This window comes from Cornus florida, unplaced genomic scaffold (assembly GCF_030987335.1).
Source record: "Cornus florida cultivar Cherokee Brave unplaced genomic scaffold, ASM3098733v1 CherokeeBrave_3.0.0_Hap2_Chr07, whole genome shotgun sequence".
Taxonomy (NCBI): Eukaryota; Viridiplantae; Streptophyta; class Magnoliopsida; order Cornales; family Cornaceae; genus Cornus; species Cornus florida.
Genome location: NW_026775577.1, coordinates 32,197,431 through 32,204,657, shown reverse-complemented (window position 1 = coordinate 32,204,657; position 7,227 = coordinate 32,197,431).

Genomic DNA, 7,227 nt, shown 5'->3' with positions numbered 1-7,227 from the left:
TGTAATTTTGAGGACTTTTTGGGCCTTTTTGAAAAAAACACAAAATAGAAACTACCCTCAAAATCATGTTTTCTAGCCAACCATGCTAGAAGGAAACTTTATTTTTCATGTGAAAATCCCAAAATGCCCTTATGCTCAGTTTAGGCTCAAAACGGCAAAAATGTAAGTTTGCACCAAACCTACATTTGACCCCAAATGCACTTCTAGGCTGAAATGAATATGCACGCAAATGTAATAAGTGATTTTGAGCACGTGAGAATGGTCCGTGTGTAACGACCCGGTCATTTGCCTTTCTTTCCTTTTTCCTGAAATTTTACGAATGAATTTTTTTCGTTTAATTTTCTTTTCTGAGCTCTGTTTCATGTCGCTTAGTATCATCTTGAGTGCTCAGAATTGGTTCCTGAGGCTCTTTTCTGTGGATTGACAACTTCCTTTGAGGACCGAGTCATTTTCATATTTTTCGTTTTTTGACACTATGCGCTATTTCGTCTTTTTCCTTATTCTGTCTTATCTCCGTTTGTCAGTTTTTGGCACAACCTCACTTCTCATGCTCGGAGTTGATTTTTGACTTCATGTGCCTTCATCTTGAGTGGTTTCCTCGAAACACGTATATTTACTTTTGCAAGAAAGTACTCTGGTTGCTCTTGGTGCCTACAGGGGAATGAATGCTATTCTTTAGAATCTTTTTCATTTCTAGGGTGTTTTTCGTAAATATCTTTTGAGGATATTTTATTTCAGGGGCATATAAGAAAATATCTTTTGGAAGATATTTTCATTCTGGGGCAGTTTCGCAGTTAACCCTTTTTGTAGGGGTTATTGTGTAATTAACGAAAGTTATTGCAAAATGTCTCATCTGGAGCCTAGATCCTCGTACGGGATTCATTTTCACATTTCGTCGAATCGTGGACTCTTAGAATTCCGTTCTGGTCGTTTTTCTCCAGTTTCAGAATTTCTGGACCCGGTTGCAGCAGAACTTGTTTGGGGTATAACCTTCTGCTCGGGACTCAGTTTTTGACGCCATTTCTTCCATTATTCATATTTTCTCAATTTGAATCTTTTTTGTTCATGGAGTTTTGCTGTTTGAGTACGTCTTCTCAAAATCCACTTTTCAAGACCCGGAGGGGCCCTTTCGGGGCAGTTTTTGAGACTTACTATAAATAGGATGCCCTAAAGGGAAAAATCAGATTTTCACTCTTCTTCTTGACCTCTTGGCCGGCAGCCATGGAAGCTCCTTGGCTGCCACCCTTTGACCATCTCCTCCACTTGATTTCCTAAGTGAAATCTCTTCGGCCTTTACGTTTATTGCATCCCTCGACGTGCTCTACCTTTTGCCCTTATTTGAATTCATTTCCTACCATTTCTTGAGTTTGGGTTAAGAGTCAAGTTTGGATTTTCATGGGGCTTCTTGCGGATTCTTGTTCACGGTGTTGTCCCCGACAAAACCTCTCGGTATCGTCGACTTCGGAGCACTTTTATTTCGGTGGGCCTTTGAGGTTTTCATCTCAAATCGAGGTAGGGGATGTTCTAGGTTTAATTCTTGTTATGTAGCATGATATTGATGCTTATATAACGTGATTACATGCTTAAATATAAAATCTAGGGATTTTATTATTTATTTTTCTTGTACGGGATCGGTTTTTTCTGGTTGCTCATGACTTGGTTTAAACATGTAGCATGATATTATATTATTCCTTGATATACTCGTTGTCGTGTATAAAAATGGGAACATTTGAACAAGTATTAAAGCTTTTATTTAATATTTATCTTAAGTGAAAGATTAATTCACATGGCCTTAATTAGCTTGAAATCAATATGTGTTAGCATATTATATTAGGCCCTAGCATGCTCATCCACATAGATTAAATTGGGAGTAATCGGAGTTGTTTAAAAATCTAGAGAATATTTAATTAATTGATTAATTAATTTGCCCCAAGTGTACTAGTCACTCCATTCGATTTTTGACTTGATATTCATGATGTACATGCCATGTACTTTCACATATATTAAATCTAGAAGATTTGACTAGGTTTTGAAACCTTTCAATTATTATTTTTCTAGTATTAAAGTTTAATACACATGATCGTGTTTCGCATGTAATTCACCCGTTTCGTGTTTTTAAAACAACTCTTGACATGTTGTATAACATACATTAAATTAAGGTCACTTGGATGAATTTTAAAAATTAGAGATTTGAATTAAATGAATTAATTAAAATCCATTCAATGGTTCCATGAGCTAGATTAAGTTTCTAACCTTGTATTCATGATTTCCTTGACAAGTTCTTTCACGTGTATAAAATCAAGAATAATCGGATAAGTTTTGAAACTTATATTTAATTAATTCCTTTGTATGGAACTTAATTCCCAAGGTTGCATCTTGTATGAAATGAACTTGTAACTTGACATTGAACTTGGCCTTGACATGATCCTTGACATGCCTTGTTGTAGAACACTTGAACTTACCTTGAAATCTTGATAACTTGATCCCTTGAGTAGATTAAGTTCCCTTTTTATGCTCCCATCGATATAATCATGACCCCTTGTATCTAGGTTTCGTTAACGTATTTAATGAACATGTACTTGTCTTGAAATGGCTTAATTACACATGTGTTGCTTAGAAGGTAATTGAATCATGTATCCTATACTTGTGGTACATTTTCTTCAACGAATTCCAAGCACTATATATCATGGTTGTTGTTTATATAGTTGCACACTATGATTTCTTGACATTTCACATGCCATCATAGTTGAGTACTTAGGGCATGACTTGTATCTTCCAAAATCTTGGTTGTGCATGAAACGTGGTTAATGAATTTCTTGTATTTGGTACAATCTTGACTTGCACAATTTGTTGATTTTGGGACTTCGGATATCAATCAAGAATTGATATGGCTAGGACTTGGTTCTAGTACGGGGGAATGTCCTCCTACTATTATAGTGCGCACTAGCGGAAAGGTACCCATGGATTAGTAGCCCTAAAGTGATCTCAAGAGTACGGTTTTAATCCGGGTGATATCCAAGTTGCCACATTAGTTGATTTCATACCTTGTCTTTGTCGTGATATGTGAAATGCACCAATCTTGTTTCAATGCATAGATTTTATACTTCATTCGTGATTTCAAGTATACTTCTTGTCATGTTAATTGGTGTAGTCCAATCATGTAAATTGTATTGATAATGTAATTCTTATTAACTTATATCCAAGTATACTTATTGTCGTGTTATATGGAATATTCCATCCTTGTTTACGTGCATAGATAGTATGCCTTATCCTTGATTCCATATGTTACTCCTTGACGTGTTTTATGAAATGCACAAACCTTGTTAATCGCATAGATATTATGCCTTGTTCTTGATATCTTATATGACTCCTATCGTGTAAATTAGAACGCTCTAACCTTGTCATTAGCATAGATATTATGCATTACCCTTGATTTCATGTATATTCCTTGTCATGTTGAATAGGGTGTTCCAATCTTGCTTAATCGTATTGATAATGCAATCTATATTGACCTATATTCATGCATCCTTCTTATCGTGTTCTTGGATTATCCCAACTTTGACTTGTTTCATGTATGTACATATATCATGATTCTTGTTGCATTGTATAACATGTTTCTATGTTGTTGAAATGCATGAATGATGTGATTTATGCTAGAAACACTCTAAGGTAGCTTAGGATGCTCCCTGAGTCTTACTATGACATAGACGCTAGGAGGCATGAACCTCTTAAGCATGTTTGACCATAAGGTGATAAAACCGTAAAACGCTAGGTCGATGCATGCTTATCTCCTACGAGTAGCTTTATGTTGCTCATCCCTATGATACTGAGGCATATTTTAGGTACGAACACTTGGTTCGTGACGTTTAGCATTCCTTGGGTGGTTTGGAGACTTGAAGTCCTTTTTAATGCATTCTTAATCACATGCAAGTGTTAGCATGCTTAAGTCCAGTTTTTGAATTGTATTGTGTAAGTAGGCCAAAATGTCTTTTTTTTTTGCGTTTGACTTGTATTATGTGCTTAAGCACACTTTTTGGTACTCATTCTATGTATATGATAAATGGCCGAGGGCCAAACTTCATTTGAAATCCTTGCGTATTGAAAAATGTATAAATTTGTCTCTAATGTGAATGCTATGAAAACCATGCGAATTACTATATAATTTTTGCACTGGAGTGTACATCGAGTGTGTAATTCATCCTTTGGTATCCATTTACCATGTATGAGGTGTGGCCAAGGGCCAAACACCAATTTGTCTTCACTTTTGCATTTTAGTCTTATACATCGCATTTTGGGCCAAAATAGTTAAAACCGAGCCTTTAAGGGTTCATTTTCAAATCGGGTGGTGCAAAGTGTGTTTCGGCACCTCCACTAAGTCTCATTAGTCATGTTTGAAGAGTGGCCAAGGGCCAAACAGTCATTTGAAATCATTTCCTAATTTTGGATTTCAAATTTTCCATTCCAAGTTCATTTTAGCCTTTTTGGCCGTTGGGGGGTCGGATTTTGACTCGGCCATTTCCAGGAGCCGCGGACCATTCCCGCGCGCTCAAAATTTCTATTTATGTCTGCGTGTATGATTTTTTTTAGGAAAAACCTTTCGTTTGCGTTTTGAGCCTCCTACGGATTCGTTTCCCCTTTTTGTTGAAAATTCTAGCTTAAGGGCATTTTGGGTATTTCTTTTGGGAAATAAATTCCATTCTTAACTTTATTACATAGAAAATGTAATTTTAGGAGGAGTTTCTTCTTCGTGTTTTTTCAAAAAATGTCATCTTGGCCTCGAAAACCGCATCATAAACTCAAATTTCTGCTAAAACACTGTTCCTGCTGTCTTGGGTTGTTTCTGCCCATTTGGGCAGGCGCCCGCTGGTCTTGGGCGGGCGCCCGCCAAGTTTCAGGGCTGCCCCGCACCTCTTCCCGCCGTTATGCCCATTTGGGCGGGCGCCCGTGGGTTTTGGGTGGGCGCCCGCGGATACTGTTCCTGCACTGGACACTCTTCTTCAACGGGCCATATCTCACTTGTTTTAACTCCGAATTGGTCCGTTCTTGAGTCTAAACTGACCACGTTGAAATGAGCTTTCCAATGGTACCAATTAGAGCTTCAGATTCCATTTTTAGATCATGTTATTCAAGTTTTAGTAAGGTAGTGTCAGAATTTGGTTCGAACCAGGATAGGGTTTCCCTTTCTTTGACTTCAGAACTTGATATCTTTGCCATCCGGACTCCGAATTAGGTGATTTTTGAGTCTAAATTCATTAATTTTTCATTTTATTTCCAATGGTATGCTTGGTAGTATCCATTTCTCTGTGAAATGACCATTTTTCCCCTGGGGGCTTAATTATTATCCTTCCGATCTCTTACTTCCGCACTTATTTCTTTGGGTTCTGTGACCTTATGGAAGGTCATCTTAGGTTCTTAAAGGTGTGTTGTGCCTTGGGAGACCATTTTCTTTTTTCTAGCTTCCGCATCTTGGATCCAGTTCGGGTCATCACATGACACACTGGGTTAAAAAATCCAGGGTCGTTACAGGTGGTATCAGATCGTCCGGGTTAGAATACCTTGGTCGAAGGGTTTTGGGTGCATATCATGCTTGTGTTGCCATGGTCTATGTGTTTAAATGTTTCTTGAAAACATGTCTTGTTTCTAGCTTCCGCATCTTGGATCCAGTTCGGGTCATCACATGACACACTGGGTTGAAAAATCCAGGGTCGTTACAGGTGGTATCAGATCATCCGGGTTCGAATACCTTGGTCGAAGGGTTTTGGGTGCATATCATGCCTGTGTTGCCATGCTCTACGTGTTTAAATGTTTCTTGAAAACATGTCTTGTTTGATAACATGTCTTGTATGATAACATGTTCACATGTTCAGGTGTTTTGAGACATCTATCATTGATTAAGCATGCTTTTGTGTATATATGCTTCCTGATAACATGTTCTGTGTCACTATCATGTTTTGGTGTGATAACATGTCTGTGTGCTTCTTGATAACATGTTCTGTGTCACTATCATGTTTTGGTGTGATAACATGTCTACGTGCTTCTTGATAATATGTTTGATTTGACAACATGCCTATTTGCTTATGTGGCAACTTGTTTACTACTTGTGTGAGTAAATAGTTATGCTATGTTGCATGCTACTTATTTACTTTATGTTAGGTTTTTACATTGTCTCTTAGGATCTGTCGTATCCCTTGGATGCGTTCTTGTTTCACGAGTTTCTTCCTTAGATAGGATAAATTCATTCTGTGAGGACCCATGTAGGGAACCTTCTTGTCTGTTCTGTTGGTTAATGTGAGTGAGGCTCATGTGAGCATAGACGACTGCGATTCAATTCCTTTTCCTTGTTTGGTGGAGTGAGACGTGGGCCAGGGAGACACCGTTTCATTTCCTTTTCCATCATGGCTTTTAGATCTAAGGCTTTAAGCATAATGGTGCCAGTGTCATTGATGTCAGAGTTTTGGGATTAGCTACCCCAACTCTCGCAGATGCCTGGTTCCCGCGGTGCTTTTGGTAATGATCATTTTCGACATTGATGTCATCCGTATCAATAGGTTTCTCAGAGTTGACCTGGTTAGGGCATGTTATAAACTAGTGCCTTATACCGTCATGCTACCTTGCTGACGAGTAAGTGTGGGCGGGTTCTGGTCACTGTTCGTATTGCCTTGTCACTCTCTTCTTTCACTGTGTTTGATGTTTTGTTTTCTTGGGATTCTCTCAGTGGTTGATGTTGAGTTAACGTGCCGGTTCATATGAGGTGTTGTCTTAGTTCAAGGTTTCGCGTTCCTTCAGTTGATCTTTAGACTTCAGGATTTGTCCTTCAGTGCGTTGTGAGCTGTCCTTTGATTTGACCTTTTGTTCGGTCATTATTCTGTTCTCTCTGGTACGTTCCTAATTTCGGGGACGAAATTCTTTTAAGGAGGGTAGGTTGTAATGACCCGGTCATTTGCCTTCCTTTCTTTTTTCCTGAAATTTTACAAATGAATTTTTTTCGTTTAATTTTCTTTTCTGAGCTCTGTTTCATGTCGCTTAGTGTCATCTCGAGTGCTCGAAATTGGTTCCTGAGGCTCTTTTCTGTGGATTGACAACTTCCTTTGAGGACCGAGTCATTTTCACATTTTTCGTTTTTCGACACTATGCGCTATTTCGTCTTTTTCCTTATTCTGTCTTATCTCCGTTTGTCAGTTTTTGGCACAACCTCACTTCTTATGCTCGAAGTTGGTTTTTGACTTC